Source organism: Schistocerca piceifrons, chromosome 5 (genome assembly GCF_021461385.2).
Source record: "Schistocerca piceifrons isolate TAMUIC-IGC-003096 chromosome 5, iqSchPice1.1, whole genome shotgun sequence".
Lineage (NCBI taxonomy): Eukaryota > Metazoa > Arthropoda > Insecta > Orthoptera > Acrididae > Schistocerca > Schistocerca piceifrons.
The window spans coordinates 488,013,688-488,031,957 of NC_060142.1; the positions used below are offsets into that span (position 1 = coordinate 488,013,688).

At 40.5% G+C, this 18,270-nt stretch overlaps 1 protein-coding gene across 1 annotated transcript in view; it reads left to right on the forward strand.

Moving 5' to 3' along the window:
- Positions 1-18,270, forward strand: part of LOC124798507 (fatty acid synthase-like) — a 379,784-nt gene that overhangs the window by 329,205 nt on the left and 32,309 nt on the right. The window lies entirely within an intron of this gene.

The window sequence follows — 18,270 nt, forward strand, 5'->3', positions numbered from 1 at the left end:
GACAAATGAAAGGTCGTCTCACCTTGTACCATGTGTTCCTTGTGTGTTGGAGGCTACGTGTTTAATTCAGTGAAATGTAAGCAGCAGAATGGTCCAGTATTTGTGTTGGGAATAAGCTGAGATGGTGTTTATGTATGGTCAAGCAGGTGGAAATGGTCGAGGGAGCATGCCTGTTCCAAAATAAGTACCCTCACATACACCAACCTCATCACACAACATTTCAAGCCCTTTTTGGGTATTTGTGATATAATAGTTCTTTTCAGACAGCTTGTACCCAACATGAATACTGGACCATTCTATTGATTACAGTACACAGCATCAATCGCACAACCTGCAACACACAAGGAATACACAGCACATGGTCAGAGGAACTTTCATTCATCAGTGCCACCTACCACGGCAGTGATGCATTTCTGGACATATGTTCATAGCACCTTTTTAGACAGGAATATAATTTAGTTTAACGCCGACAACAAGTTAAATACGTGCATTAGTGTATCGTTTAGTCTTGCCATTAAAGGTTTGACTTTTCTTTGTGTATTTTTTCAGAAAACACGAAAAGATCGTAACTTCGCGAAGTCGCGCTTAGGCTTAAATTTTGTAAACGTGTTTGTTTCTTGTTTCACGGTAATTTAACTAGTTTCTTGGTAACAAATAAGTAAACTACCGTAAATAGCGTATAACTTCATTGTTGTAATACAGATTTCAGAAAAACAGCGTAACTTTATATCAGAAACTTGCCTATATACATTTGTTTATAGGCCTAATTCTCGTAACGTTTTTGGAGAATCAAAGTTAAAGTATCTCGTTTAACTGTCCTTTTGTTTCATTCCATCGAGTGAAATATATAATAAATAGCGTATACCTTCATTTTTTTAATACAGATCTCAGAAAAACAGTGGAATTTTAAATCAGAAACTTGCTTATATACATTTGTGAATAGGCTTAATTCTTGTAACGTATTTTTTGATTTTCAGTAATTTAATTGTTTTATTCTAGCTAAAGTATTATTTTTGCCATGAGTGAGAAGTGCCTGACTTGCCGTAGAATTGTTAGTTCTGGGGTTTGGTGTGATGGATGTAGTAGTTTTTTTCACTGGGGGGACTGCAGTGGCGTGGGTGTTGGGAAAGTGGATCAGGCTCATCAGTGGCTATGTAGGATTTGCAGCAGAGATAGGAAGATAGTGGAACAGGAGGGGAAAATTGCTGCCCTTCAGGCTGAGCTAGATCAGGCTAGGGAAGATCTGGACAGGTTAAGGAGGGAGAAGGGCAAAGAGAGGTGGGAAGTGGCAACAGGTAGCAGAAGGAACAGGCCTAGAACTAAGTCTGACAGTTTTGTGGTGAATGTCAAAAATAAGTTTGACCTGTTGCTTCAGTTAGAAACTGATGAGCCTCAAGCAGAGGTAGGTGTAGACAGGACACAACAAACTTTCAATAGGAAATTAAAAAAGAATGTAGGAAAGTCATCGAAAAGGAAGAAAGTTTTGTTGTTAGGCAGTTCTCATGCCAGAGGTGTAGGCCAACTTCTGCAGGAGGAATTAGGACCAGAATACCAGGTCACAAATTTTTTCAAACCAAGTGCTAGTCTGGATCAGGTGACAGAGGATTTAGGTTCACTCTGTAAAGGATTTACCAGGGAAGACACCGTGGTTATTGTGGGAGGGCAAGGGAACAGCATCGACAGAGATCCTGGGTACAGTATAGAGTGTGACCTGGTAAAGATTGCGTCGGCATCAAGACACACCAATGTTGAATTTGTATCTGTCCTGAGACGCCATGACCGGCCTCATTTGAACTCTTCTGTTGGGAGAGTTAATTTGGAGTTGGAGCGGCTGCTTGGGTCGGGTGCGGGAGCTCATATTGGTGTGGTTCCTGTTGATTATCTCAGTAGATGGGATTATACCAGGCACGGCCTACATCTCAACAGGAAAGGGAAGGGGAAACTGGCTGGGGTAATAACAGGAAATTTAAGGGGGGGAGGCACTGCCATGAATGGTAAAATACCAGTGGTTACAGGTGTTGGAGCAGCACCTTTTTTAGGATAGGTAAGACAGAAAGATGTCAAGTTCTACGAGAGGTTAGGATTGAAACAAATCTTCAGTTTAGGAAAGAAATTAAACAGCACAATTTTAGCCCATTTGATCACCAATCACAGCTATCAATTATAAATTTTCACCAATCACCAGAAATTTTATCTCCACAAAGTTGTATCTCAGTCCTAGGTAATTCCATTGATGAATTAAAGTCACCCAACCCAGTTGACATAATCTGCCTCTCTGAACACCATGTGACCACTGGTATAGGAACTAGGCCTAAGCACAATGAGAAACTCAGACAGGAGAGTACTGCAAATGTTAGAATAAGGAAAGGTTCTCATAAAAGTATAATTAAAAATAATGTAAGTATATTTCATCAAAATATTGGGAGTTTAAAGAATAAAGTAGATGAGCTTCTGATTTGTTTAGAAGATTTAGAAGCTGAGAATGAAATAGATATACTATGCCTGTCTGAGCATCACATTGTTACTGATATGGATAAGGTAAATGTAAGTGGATATAAGCTCTCTGCACATGTAATGAGAGACAATATGGAGAAAGGAGGATTTGCCATATATGTCAAAAGTTATCATTGTGCAAAAAGTATAGAAACAAAAAAGTTTTGTGTAGAGAAACATATAGAAGCATGTGCCTGTGAGCTTAAATTAAATAAAGGCACATTTATAATTGTAACTGTATATAGGTCCCCATCAGGAAATTTTCATCTATTTCTGAAAAATTTGGACTCCTTGTTGTGCTATCTGTCAGACAGGGAAGCAAATTATTATTTGTCGGGACTTCAATGTAGATTCTCTGAAAGAGGGTAATAGGAAAAATGACCTTGAAGTATTACTCGGTTCTTTCAATTTGACACCCATTATTGGTTTTCCTACTCGAATGGTAAAGAATAGCAGCTCACTGATAGATAACTTCTTTATAGACCAAGATAAGTTTAACCAGATAAATGCTCAGCCTGTTGAGAATGGTCTTTCTGATCATGGTGCACAGCTAGTTACAATATATGACATAGCTCCATTCAGCAATACTAAACAGTCCTCCAAAGTAGTATGTTCAGTCAACGATTTAACAATTGAAAATTTCAGGGAAAGCCTACAGCAGTTAGACTGGGATGAGGTGTACTGTGAACCTGATGCCAATTTAAAATATAATTTATTTCATGACATTTTTGTAAATGCATTTGAAAACTGCTTCCCCAAGAAAATAGTTAAATATACTCGTAAGAAACCTTGTAACAAACCATGGCTTACTAAGGGTATAAAAATATCTTGTAACCAGAAAAGGGAAATGTATCTGACAGCAAGAAAGAGTAGTGACCCAGAAACTATCAAAAATTATAAAAACTACTGTGTTATATTAAGAAAAGTTATTAAAAAATCCAGGAGTATGTGTATCATGTCTGAAATCAGCAACTCTGATAATAAAATTAAAACAATTTGGAATATTATTAAAAGAGAAACAGGTCAACCAAGAGCAGAGGAAGACAGTATTACCATCAAATTGAATGAAAACTTTACGAACAAAAAGTCAGAAGTTGAAAATATTTTTAATAATCATTTTCTAAATGTTGTGGATATAGTAGGATCCAGGTGTTCATTAGAAGATGCTAGGCTGTTAATGGAAGAGGCCATACCTATGCAATTTGATACAATTGAAATCTCACCCACTTCTCCCTCTGAAATTAGGAAAATAATAAACTTGCTTAAAAGCAAAAACTCACATGGAATTGATGGCATTTCCAGCAAAATACTAAAAGCTTGTTCTCAACAGATAAGTAAGATTCTCAGCCACCTGTGTAATAGCTCTCTGGAACAGGGTATTTTCCCTGATAGACTGAAATATGCTATTGTTATAGCTTTGCATAAAAAGGGGGATAGATCTGATGTCAACAATTACCGTCCAATCTCCCTTCTAACAGCTTTATCCAAAATTTTTGAGAAAGTAATGTATTCAAGAGTAGCTTCACATATCTGTAAAAATGAAGTACTAACAAAATGTCAGTTTGGTTTCCAGAAAGGTTTTTCAACAGAAAATGGCATATATGCTTTCACCAGTCAAATTTTGAATGATCTGAATAACCGAACACCACCCATTGGGATTTTTTGTGATCTCTCAAAGGCTTTTGATTGTGTAAATCATGAAATTCTGCTAGACAAGCTCAAGTATTGTGGCATGAGTGGGACAGTGCACAAATGGTTTAAGGGGAGTTGGAATGCCGGAAAATGGAAAAAATTCACATTTTCAGTTTTTAACCTTATAACTTAATTTGAAATTTTCTGCTTAAAATGGTGCAAAATTTGTTAAGAAATTCCAATTGGAAGTATTTTTATTTAATTTTTCAAAATTACATGTGCGCCCAGCAAAGTTACCCATCTTGTGATTTGTACACATTTAAATCTTCGCATTTCCGAAAACATTACATATAGAAGGCTGTGGATTTCACTCTTCAGTTGTAGAATCTTTGATCCTTCCATAGGTACCATTGTTTTTACGACTAGCTGTGTTTATTGTTCAGTTTTTGATCTGTGAGTGTTTGTTTTGAGCCTCGAGTTTAGTTTGTCGCTCATTTGGAGTTTGTTATCTGTCTTGTTTTGACTTTCAGTGGTGAGTGCGTAGTTTCTACGATGCCTAGGAGTGCATCATTATTTAAAAAGCGAAAGTTTCGCGGTAATAGATTTACAAATAACGTTTGTTCAAGTGATTCTGCTTCAGCACCTGTTGATGCTGGTGAAAGTTCTGACGTTTGTACAGCTGAGATGTGTGAAGGAGACACGCCCACCAGTGCATCAAAAAAGAAGTTATCAAACTGTGCAAGTGAAATTACAGATGAAGCTTCTAATGAACAATATGTTTTAGTCGACTTTCCTGTTTTTACTGAGTTTATGAAGAAATGTTTGTGTTGTAATCTTTGTGGAGGTTCTTTTGATATGAACATAACAAAATCTATAGGACTTTCCTGCAAAATTGCTATAGTTTGTGCCAGTTGTGAAAATGAGACCTGTTTTTGGAGCTCTAAAACATGCAGTAGCAATTTGTTTGAGAGTAATATCAGGCTAATGTATGCAATGAGAGCAATTGGTAAAGGACATACTGCTGCTCAAACATTTTGTGCCATAATGAATCTTCCACCTCCACCTGCTAAAATTGACAATTACACTGAAGTGATAGGAGATGCTGTTCAGTCTGTAGCAGATTTATCAATGAAAGCTGCTGCCAGTGAAGCAAAATATATAAATGAAGGAAACCCAGATATCCCTGTTGCTTTTGATGGAACCTGGCAGAAAAGGGGTCACACATCCAAAAATGCTGTTGCTACTGTTACTAGTGTGGACAGCGGTAAAGTTTTGGACTATGAAGTGCTCACTAAACATTGTTACCATTGTGCATCTGGTAAGATAGAAGCAGCTCACATATGTAGCAAGAATTATGAAGGTACGAGTGGAGGCATGGAGGCTGCCGCTGCTGTGAAAATGTTTAGCAGATCAGAAAAAGAACGGGGAGTATTTTACACAAAATTCCTTGGAGATGGGGACTCCAAGGCATACAAAAGTGTTACAGAATCCATGCCATATGTCAATAAGACAATAACTAAACTAGAATGTGTCGGTCATGTTCAGAAACGAATGGGCACTCGTCTAAGGAAACTGAAACAGAATCTGAAGGACAAAATTTTGTCAGATGGTAAAACCATTAGAGGTCGCCTGTCAGATAAAATTATAAATGAATTACAACAATACTATGGTATGGCAATAAGAAATAATGCAAATAATTTGCAGGAAATGAGACAAGCTGTATGGGCCACATATTTACATCGATCATCAACTGATGATAATCCTCAACATTTTGCTTGTCCAGATGGTCCTCAGTCATGGTGCAATTATAGAAAATCTCAAGCTACTGGGGATCCTTATCACCATAAAAATTATATTCCATTGGCTGTTATGGAAGTAATTAAACCAATATATAGAGACTTGGGGCATCCTGATCTTCTGCGAAAATGTCTTCATGGTTGTACCCAGAATCAAAACGAGTCGTTCAACAACCTCATTTGGACTCGTGTACCTAAGAATGTATTTGTTGGGATAAAAACATTGAAATGGGGAGTCAGTGATGCTGTTATTTCATTCAATGATGGTCATATGGGTAGGCTAAAGGTCATGGCAAGGCTCGGCATTGCTCCTGGTATCAACACCATCAGAGGTCTTCAGCTTCTGGACAGCGTGCGAGTAAGGAAGGCTCAGTATGCAGCTGAATTTAATACAAAAAAAGCAAGGGCAGCAAGGAGAAGAAAGCTTCTAGGTGAAGAAGAAGAACTAGAAGATGACCCTGATTACTCTGCTGGACACTTTTGATAATAGAATAAAAGGTATTTGTGAATTTTCATAATAAATTACTTTAATCGCATTTTCTGGCATTTGACATTTTTAGTGTTACATGTACCTTTATCTCATAAACCACTCAACCAACAACATTCAAATTTTCAGAAATGCTGCAAAACAGTTCAAAGAGGCCACTGAACTAGAATCATGACAAGAACTGGCTTATTCTCTGAACTAGGGAAGTTTATGTTATACTTTTTCCAATAAAAAATGGCTTAATGGTAAAAAATTCATAAATACTATACCAACAAAAAGAAAACATTGGTTCTAGTTCAGTGGGCTCACAATATATGCTGAAAACCTCTGCCAGAATTTCAAAGTTCTGAAGATAATAGTTCCAAAGAAAAAGGTACACAAAGTTAGCAAATTTAACATTGGCGAGATAGGGCATTCCAACTCCCCTTAATTCATACCTAACTGGAAGAGTGCAGAAAGTTGAAATAAGTAGTTCTCGTAACATGCAAAGATCAGCACATTCCTCAAACTGGAGAACTATCAAGAATGGGGTTCCACAAGGGTCGGTCTTGGGCCTTTGTTGTTCTTATTATATATTAATGACTTGCCATTCTACATTCATGAAGAGGCAAAGTTAGTTCTCTTTGCTGATGATACAAGTATAGTAATCACACCTGACAAACAAGAATTAACTGATGAAATTGTCAATACTGTCTTTCAGAAAATTACTAAGTGGTTCCTTGTAAACGGACTCTCACTGAATTTTGATAAGACACAGTACATACAGTTCCGTACAGGGAACGGTATGACGCCATTAATAAATATAGACCTTAATCAGAAGCATATAGCTAAGATAGAATATTCCAAATTTTTAGGTGTGTCCATTGATGAGAGATTAAATTGGAAGAAACACATTGATGATCTGCTGAAACGTTTGAGTTCAGCTACTTATGCAATAAGGGTCATTGCAAATTTCGGTGATAAACATCTTAGTAAATTAGCTTACTACGCCTATTTTCACTCATTGCTTTCATATGGCATCATATTTTGGGGGAATTCATCACTGAGGAATAAAGTATTTATTGCACAAAAGCGTGTAATCAGAATAATAGCTGGAGTCCACCCAAGATCATCCTGCAGACATTTATTTAAGGATCTAGGGATATTCACAGTAGCTTCTCAGTATATATATTCTCTTATGAAATTTGTTATTAACAACCAAACCCAATTCAAAATTAATAGCAGTGTGCATAGCTACAACACTAGGAGAAAGGATGATCTTCACTATTCAAGATTAAATCTAACTTTGGCACAGAAAGGGGTGAATTATACTGGCACTAAAGTCTTTGGTCACTTACCAAATAGTATCAAAAGTCTGACAGATAACCAACAAGTATTTAAGAAGAAATTAAAAGAATTTCTGAATGACAACTCCTTCTACTCCATAGAGGAATTTTTAGATATAAATTAAGAAAAAAAAAGAAAAAAAATATTTAAAAAATAAAAAAAAATAAAAATAAAAAATAAAGAAAAACAAAAAACACAAAAAAATAAAGTTGTTATATTTACTTAAGTATGTTGTTAAATTAACCTAATTATGTCATGTATTAGAAAATTCGACTCGTTCCACATCATTACGAAATTCGTATTCATGATCCATGGAACTAGTATTAATCTAATCTAATCTAATCTAATCTAATCTCTAATCCTCCATTTCCAGTCAAGAATCCATCCCTGCAGTTTTAGTTTTTATCAGTGTCCAGCTTGTATAACAACAGAGGAAATTTTAGGAATGTGTTTAATATTAGTATTTTCAGTACTGATTAGCTGCAAATGGTCAATTTAAAAAGACACATAATATTCATTAGTTTAGCACTTCCTGAAGTTGGAGAGAAACATGTTGGTCAGATAATTTACTTTAGTTATTTTCATTCATTAACATCAAATATAAATATATTCTTTTTGCGACTCATAAGCAAGTAAGTAAGTTTTTGTTTCAAAAAATTGTACCATAAGAATAATAGTTGATAGACATCCATAATAAAAGTGAGAGTAATTTTAACAACAACACCATAGAAAATGTTTTCTCTCATGAAATTTGTTATAAATAATCCATTAGGTTTCAGAAGGAATAATGACATCCATGATAGAAGAAAATAATTAAGGCCATTACTCTTAATTAAAATTGACTTTCACTCACAAAGGTGCAAAAATACTTACCTAGTGATATTAAATGTATGACAGGTAACAGGCTAAATTTGAAAAAAAGTCCTTCTGAGCAACTCCTTTGTTTAGAAATTTGTTACTTATTTGGTGCAAATTATCTTATACACTCCTGGAAATGGAAAAAAGAACACATTGACACCGGTGTGTCAGACCCACCATACTTGCTTCGGACACTGCGAGAGGGCTGTACAAGCAATGATCACACGCACGGCACAGCGGACACACCAGGAACCGCGGTGTTGGCCGTCGAATGGCGCTAGCTGCGCAGCATTTGTGCACCGCCGCCGTCAGTGTCAGCCAGTTTGCCATAGCATACGGAGCTCCATCGCAGTCTTTAACACTGGTAGCATGCCGCGACAGCGTGGACGTGAACCGTATGTGCAGTTGACGGACTTTGAGCGAGGGCGTATAGTGGGCATGCGGGAGGCCGGGTGGACGTACCGCCAAATTGCTCAACACGTGGGGCGTGAGGTCTTCACAGTACATCGATGTTGTCGCCAGTGGTCGGCGGAAGGTGCACGTGCCTGTCGACCTGGGACCGGACCGCAGCGACGCACGGATGCACGCCAAGACCGTAGGATCCTACGCAGTGCCGTAGGGGACCGCACCGCCACTTCCCAGCAAATTAGGGACACTGTTGCTCCTGGGGTATCGGCGAGGACCATTCGCAACCGTCTCCATGAAGCTGGGCTACGGTCCCGCACACCGTTAGGCCATCTTCCGCTCACGCCCCAACATCGTGCAGCCCGCCTCCAGTGGTGTCGCGACAGGCGTGAATGGAGGGACGAATGGAGACGTGTCGTCTTCAGCGATGAGAGTCGCTTCTGCCTTGGTGCCAATGATGGTCGTATGCGCCATGCAGGTGAGCGCCACAATCAGGACTGCATACGACTGAGGCACACAGGGCCAACACCCGGCATCATGGTGTGGGGAGCGATCTCCTACACTGGCCGTACACCACTGGTGATCGTCGAGGGGACACTGAATAGTGCACGGTACATCCAAACCGTCATCGAACCCATCGTTCTACCATTCCTAGACCGGCAAGGGAACTTGCTGTTCCAACAGGACAATGCACGTCCGCATGTATCCCGTGCCACCCAACGTGCTCTAGAAGGTGTAGTCAACTACCCTGGCCAGCAAGATCTCCGGATCTGTCCCCCATTGAGCATGTTTGGGACTGGATGAAGCGTCGCCTCACGCGGTCTGCACGTCCAGCACAAACGCTGGTCCAGCTGAGGCGCCAGGTGGAAATGGCATGGCAAGCCGTTCCACAGGACTACATCCAGCATCTCTACGATCGTCTCCATGGGAGAATAGCAGCCTGCATTGCTGCGAAAGGTGGATATACACTGTACTAGTGCCGACATTGTGCATGCTCTGTTGCCTGTGTCTATGTGCCTGTGGTTCTGTCAGTGTGATCATGTGATGTATCTGACCCCAGGAATGTGTCAATAAAGTTTCCCCTTCCTGGGACAATGAATTCACGGTGTTCTTATTTCAATTTCCAGGAGTGTAGTTACTTAAGTTATGAAAATGATTATTATTTTCTGTTATGTTATCTCAGCTGTAAATAATCATCATGCAGCTACATTAAAATTCAGTTTAACATACGAGGGTTATTCCAAAAGTAAGGTCCGATCGGTCGCGAAATGGAAACGACTATGAAAATCCGATAAAGCTTTGCACAGATGTGTTGTGTAGTGTCTCTAGTATAACCCCAGTTAGCATCACGTCGCTCTTCTCATTTCTGAGCTCGCAGTGAGTGCGTAAAGATGTCTAGAAAATAGTGTCTGCCGCCAAGTACGAGGGCCTGGTGAGAAATTTCGCCTGAAGCTATGCAGCCAACATTACATAACTGTTGTGCTGTTTCGTCTTCACGACAATTCTCAGCCGCATTCTGCAGGGGCAATGAAGATGCTCCTGCATCGTTTTCAAATGGAAATGTTAGATTACCCACAATACAGTCCGCAATTGTCTCCCCCTGAGTTTCATCTCTGGTCACATGAACCGCTGTCTTTGAAGACAACATTTTGACACAGACAACGAGGTGTAGGCCAGCGTGGAGAATTGGCGGAAAGCACTGGCAGCTGCCTTCTATGATGAGGCTGTTGAAAAGTTGGTACAACGCTATGACAAAAGTCTACGTCAGAACGGCGACTACGTAGAGAAGTAGCTGAAAGGTGTAGCTAATTGTTACAAGTAAAACATTTCTGATGTTCACTGTGGTTTCAATTTGGCAATCAATCGGACCTTACTTTTGGAATAACCCTCGTAATATGTGTGTAATGATATTTTCCATCTAATTATGATATATTGTGCAAGTGACCAATGGAACATGTAACTAACTAATTTTCTTGGGGCAGCTTAAGAAGTTTACAAATGGCATTCATTTTTGTATAGTCCAAATGTATGTCATATGATATTTGTTTGTGGATTCCATCATGGAAACATCATCAGTGCTCAATAAGCAGTACACTAGTCTGAAGATTGTTACTTCTTAGTTGAATGGAAGTGAATTATGAATGGCTATGAAATTTGAAATAGACACACATCTTCTGTCCTCACAGGTGCACAATATGATAATTTTGATAGTACTTAGCCTTATGATAAGGACACAAATAAAATTTTTATCAAGATAGGTAATTATCCACATAATTTATTTGTCTTTAGTTTGTGATGTCTCATTTCTTGTCCAAGAAAGTGGTATTTTGCTTTTCCCCATTTGTAAATTGACTTTTATCTATAATCTGTCAGTTACCAGTAACCCACTATTAACACCCCAAAAACTAAATCATGGCTGTAATTCATTTAAAATGGCTTTATCTACATAGTATGCTGTATCAGTTAAGTATCTCTTCCCATTATTCAGTGAGGATGCATCTCACAAATTATTTTGCTGCTTTATATACAATTGTGTTCTTACTAAAAGTAGTTACTTACAAGCTCTTTAAGGCTACAAATAAAATGGACAATAAGGTGAGAGAAAATGGACGCTTTATGATTTCCTCCTTGCAGGATGACTCTCCTAATGTTTCTCATAGTGTTTTATATGGCATTGTGACTGAGCACTTGAATTACCAAAAATTGTGTGCACGTTAGGTACCAAAAATGTTGACATATGTGCACAAAACCAAACGTTTAGACAGTGCATTGACTTTCCTTGAGCGGTACCACAATAACGGTGATGATTTCTTAAGCCAAATTGTTACTGGTGATGAAACATGGGTGGCCTACGTCACACCAGAATCAAAGCAACGGCCCACGGAAGTTGAGCAAGAGCATTGTTTTGCTGCAAGACAATGCCCACCTGCATGTGGTGAATCAGACCAAAGATTGCATCACATCTTTTTGATGGGAAACTCTAGAGCATCCTACGTACAGCCCCAATCTTGTGCCCAGTGACTACCATCTGTTCCTACACTTGAAGAAACACCTGGGTGGTCAGCATCTTCAAAACGATGACGAAGTCAAAACAGTGGTAATGCAGTGGTTAACAAGTCAGGCGGCAGACTTCTATGAGGAGGGTATTCAAAAACTGGTACAACGTCATGACATGTGCCTCAATATTGACAGAAATTATGTGGAAAAGTAGATTAACGTACAGGCTTTCATATAAAAGAAAAACTATTGAGATATCTTAGCATGTCTTTTTTAAATTTCAAAATGGTACTTACTTAAAAAACACACCTCATAGTAAATGGGTTCCCCTCCATACCACTCTGGAAGCCATTGCTGTCTGGGTCCATCTGGCCACTACAATCACAGTCTGTAATCTCTACCTCCCACCTGGCAGGCCGCCCACATCCCATGCCCTCACCACTCTTCTTCAACAACTCCCGTCTCCCTTCCTGCAATTAGGGGACTTTAATGCCCACAACCCTCTTTTGGGTAGTCATACGACTACTGCCCTTAGCAAGACAGTTGAAGATGTTCTGACAAGACTCGACCTCTGTTTACTAAACACAGGCGCTCCCACACACTTTGGTGTGTTGCATGGCACTTTCTCTACCATTGATCTCTCCATCTGCAGTCCCAGTCTTCTTCCCTCCATTCAGTGGGGAGTCCACGATGACTTATGTGACAGTGACCATTATCCAATTGACTTGACCTTCCTTCAGTGTCTCTCGCTCCATCACCCTCCCAGGTGGGCCATATCTAAGGCTGACTGGGGTGCCTTCTCCTCTGCTCCCATCCCCCCTGTATTGCTACACGACAGTGTTGATGAATCTACTCAGACTTTGACTGCTGCCATCCTTTCAGCTGCTGTTTCCGCAATCCCTTCTTCCTCAGGTTCCCCACACAGGAAGATGGTCCCTTGGTGGACTCTGGAAATTGCTGCATCCATAAAAGACTGCCGCCGTGCTCTTCAACACTTCAAGCGGCACCCTTCTACTGCTCTTCTCCTGGTCTTTAATCGACTCCACACCCAGGCCCGCTAGCTAATCAAATTTCAGAAACAGATTTGCTGGGAATGATATGTAGCTGCCATAGAACCACACACCTCCTCTTCACAAGTCTGGGCGAAACTCAGGTGAATTTTTGGCCACCGTCCTCCCACCGGCGTTTCAGGAATTTCTGTGCATGGTGTTTCCTTACCAATCCAAACTTTGTAGCAGAAAATTTTGCTCAATACTTTGCTCAAGCTTCGGCATCAGTTCAGTATTCACCCACATTCCTTCTCCTGAAAGAGCGCTCAGAACGACTGCCTTTGTCTTTTGCTTCTCGCTGCTCGGAGCCATATAATGCTCCATTCAGCAAGTGGGAATTTGCCAGCCCCCTCGCCCTTTGTCCTGACATGGCTCCTGGACTGGATCGGATACATAACCAAACGCTCCACCACTTATTGGTGGCTGGCCACCACCATATACTAACCCTGTTCAACTGTCTATGGAGTGAGAGGGTCTTTCCTACTCAGTGGCAGGAAAGCATTGTTGTTCCAGTGTTGAAACCAGGGAAGCTGCCTCTTCAGTTGGATAGCTACCATCGAATTAGCCTTACTAACACCCTCTGCAAGCTCCTTGAATGCATGGTGAGTCGGTGGCTGTTTTGGATTTTTGAATCCCGTGACCTTTTGTCTTCAACTCAAAGTGGTTTTCGCCGTGTCCGCCTTACGGTGGATAACTTGGTGCACCTGGAGTCTGCTATCCGGTCAGTTTTTGCCCACTGGCAACACCTTGTTGCAGCCTTCTTTGATCTGCATAAAGCCTATGAAACCACCTGGCACCACCATATCCTCACCACCCTTCACGAATGGGGTCTTCGTGGCACTCTCCCCATTTTTATCCGTAACTTCCTTTCTTGTCGCTCTTTTTGGGTCCAAGTTGGCTGCTCCTACAGCACTCCCCATTAGCAAGAAAATGTGGTTCCACAGGGTTCCGTGCTGTGCTGAGCGTCCCTCTCTTTCTCATAGCCAATAATCAGAATGTATATGGCCCGGGACATCCGGGAGATCCGGGAAAAACCTGGGAATTTTTTCATCCGGGACAAATCTGGGAAAAACCTGGGAATTTTTTAGAATTCTGGGATTTTTCATTGTTTTTTATTTCAGTTAAAGTTTTGTAGGTTTGACGTGTAAGATCTGATACGCTGACAAAGAACTTTAATCCACTACGGCTGAATAATACTGCAGCAATGAAACATAATCAGAGAATAACACCAAAATAAAAGTTTAGTTGCATAGAAAATGGGTAATTTACGCAATGCACAGACCAGAGTGCCGAAGCAGAAAAGTGTCAAAGGCTTTAGGTCGAAGATTATGCAGTATGTCCGTAACAACTAACGTGCATTCGATGTGCGTGACATCACAATTGTTTACATTTCTAACAGATCACCAGAAAATATTATGAATAGTGGCTTGAGATGCGTTACTTTTGTAGAAACGCACTTTGCCGAGTTGAGCGAGTTCGGCCTACCTCCGTAACGTACGTGCTGCGGCCTGTCTTTCTCGTAGGCCTCGTGCTCTGGATAACTGCCGTCATTCGCTAGCGAGATCACGTGACATGAGCTGTGACTGGCTGACAAAAGTGCATCACTCAACGCAATCTCTATTTTAGAGTTTCGGAAGCTACCATGCTGTAATTTGTGTATATACTTTCGCAATACGAAAATAAACTCTGTGCATATTGTCTCGCATCAAACAACTTTCCAAACACATTGTTTTTCCTGGATTTCGTTTCCTTAAGTGCTGGGACGTCCTCCACTGGTATAAGACCTTTATGATTCAAAGGACTGATAGGTTTTACAGCTCCGAGGGAAAGTATGCTGTTACTTAACACGGATGTATTTTCACCCGCTTTATACGTAATTTCATCTGGGAGAAATTGTGTTTTTAACCGTGAAATCCAGGAAAAATCTGGGAATTTTTTTTTCTTGTCCATGTAGACACCCTGATAATGGTCTTGTGACGGCTGCTGGGCTGACAGCGTCCCCCTCTTTGTAGGCTGACAATTTATGTATCTACCTTGCTTCCTCTGCAATGGGCACTGCATAACCCAGTCTACAGGGAGTAATCTTCCGGGTGCACTCATGGGCTTTTTCCCATGCTTTTCAGGCCAAGACATGTGTCATGCATTTCAGCCATCACCGTACAGTCCATCCCCATCCTTGAACTGTACCTCGATGGCCAGCCCCTTGAGGTAGTGGACACCCATTGCTTCTTGGGTCCAGTCTTCGATGCCCAGTTGACATGGCTCCCTCATCTTCGCCAGCTGAAGAGGACATGCTGGTCCCATCTCAATGTACTTAGGTGTCTGAGCAATACCACCTGGGGTGCAGACCACTCTGTTCTCCTGTGATTGTATCAAGCATTGGTCCAGTCTCGTTTAGACTATGGAAGTCCTGTCTATGGTTCTGCATCGCCTTCAACGTTGCATATCCTGGACCCCATCCACCACTGTGGGGTCTGACTTGCGAATGGTGCATTCTGGACTAGCCCTGTACTTAGCCTTCTTGCAGAGGCAGGGATTCCACCACTGCGAGTTTTGCACCAACAACAGCTGATATCTTACACACTCTGCATTTTCTGCACCCAAAAGCTCCCTAATCATGGTCTCCTTTATCCAGACACGGAGATCACCCTGCCGTAGTGGCGGCCACATTGTGTGCTTACCACTGTTCGCTTCAGATGGGATGGCTAGGCTGTATCGAAGGGACTGCTTGGTATGGAACGGGTGGCAGCTGTCAAACTGGAGGTATTGATGGTGGTTAGTAGGTTGGATATGGACAGAGGTACTGACGTAGCCATTTTTGAGGTATAGGTCAACATTGAGGAAGGTGACTTGTTGGGTTGAGTATGAGCAAGTGAAATGAATGTGGGAGAAGTTGTTGAGTTCTGGAAGAATGTGGATAAGGTGTCCTCACCCTTGATCCAGGTCACAAAGATGTCATCAGTGAATCTGAACCAAGTGAGGGGTTTAGGATTCTGGGCCTTTAGGAAGGATTCTTCTAGATGGTCCATGAATTCATTGGCATAGGATGGTACCATGCGGGTATCCATAGTCATACCCTGGACATGTTTGCAGGGAATGCGTTCAAAGGAGAAGTAACTGTGGGTGAGAGTTGGGTCATGATGACTAGGAGGGTGGTTGTTGATTTGGAATCTGTTTAACATTGGGAAAGGAAGTGTTCAATAGAGGTGAGGCCATGGGCATTGGGGATGTTTGTGTGAAGGGAGGTGGCATCAGTAATGATGAACAAGGCACCATGTAGTGAAGTAACAGGAACTGTGAAGGGTCACTGGAGAAAATGTTTGGCATCTTTTAGATAGTAGGGTAGGTTCTGGTTAGTAGGCTGAAGGTGCTGATCTATGAGAGCAGAAATTCTCTAAGTGGGGGCACAGTAACTGGCCACATTGGGGCATCCTGGGTGGTTGGGTTTATAGAATTTAGGAAGCATGTAGAAGGTAGGAGTGAAGGGAGGGTAGGTTTGAGGAGAGAGATGGACTCTGGGATAGGTTCTGAGATGGGCCTAAGGATTTGAGGAGAGACTGGAGATCCTGCTGGTTTTCTGGAGTGGGGTCACTGTGGCAAGGTTTGTAGGTGGACGTATCTAACAGCTGGTGAACTCCTTCTGCCAGGTAATCCTTGCAGTTCAAAACAACATTGCTGGAGCCTTTATCCACAGGTTGGATTATAAGGTTGGGATCAGTTTTTAGGTGGTAGACTGCACGTACTTTCTGGGGATGTAATTTTAATTTGCATGTTGAGGGATTTGGGGAAAGATGGTGAGGCAAGGTTCAAGGTTAAGAAATTTGGGAAAGCTAACAAGGTGCGATTTGGGGACAGTGGGAGTGGGGAGTGGATCACGGTTGGAATAGATAACCATACAACACATAAATAACATATATGTAGGTCTTTAGGAGAAGTGTGTGATTTCAGTTGCATGCTACATTCTTCATATTTCATCTTTGTGTGGTTGAAATCATTAACTGGGAGCCACAGTAGTGTGAAACTCTGGAAGCTGCACAAAGACAGATACTATTAGCAAGCATGCGTGAAGAAGTCACAAAGAAAATTAATTCAGTTTTATATCCATTGTCAACACTTAGCAATACTGCAAATACAACTGCTAATAATTATGGATGCTAAATGAGTTGCAAATATGAGTGAACGGTAACTGTGAATAGCTGTTATCAGAGAAACATCAATGGAAATTGAAATTAATTTTACAAATTATGACCATGTTGTGCCATGTTATCTGATTATCACTGTGTTGTCAATCAAAGATATGTGTGCATCGTGTTATGCATGTGCTATCTGCTACAGCTATGGCTGGGATATGCATTTCTCAAGCCATCTAGTGAGCTGCACAATTGGCAGATTTCATTTTTTTTAAGTACTTGCAGTGTGTCTTAGCAGCTAAAATTTTGACATTGTGTTTCTTTCAGTGTATTCATCCTGTTTTGACATGCCATATTGGCCAGTTTCCTTGTTAGTTAACTATAGGTACGTTGTATAAAACTTGAAATCATACTGAAAAAGGTCTTATTTATTGATTGCATAAAACTTGATATCATAATGAAAATGGTGTTATTAACTGATAAAATTAAATTACAAAACCTTGTATCCATGAAATTAAATTGTGACAATCTCTGAGAACTACTAGTATGAACAGTGGCCTTCATCTCCTTGAGAAAGTCAAGTTTGTATGTTATCATTTTTAATTTTCAGCATAATTCCATGTTCTCATCAATAAGATGACTTCTCAATTTACTCTTGATAAGGTTCATGCTTCAAAATGATTGTTCACATGAATAAAATAGGACCCAGGTAAGGAAAGAACAGCAAACACTAATTTTTTCAACTGATTATACTAGTCAGGAATACTATTCCAGGTATTAAAAATCAAAATGTCATCCTTCAAGTCTTCAAAAGCGGACCACTATTTTCCCCAATGTTTCTGTATCAGAAAAATATTTTAACTTCACAGTTATTTGTTTTTTTAAATCCAGCAGTTGCCAATGTTAATATCAAATGGAGAAAAATTTAATTGTTTTGTGTCACTCAGTGACAATTTTTTTGTGATTTCAAGCCAGGAAGAAAATAAAAATATGAAAAATCAGCCTGCTAACTCACAGATAAGTCACAGCAACATCTTATTTCTAAACATTCAGGGTCTTGGAAGCAAAGATGAAGTACTGGAGGAGTCATTACTACA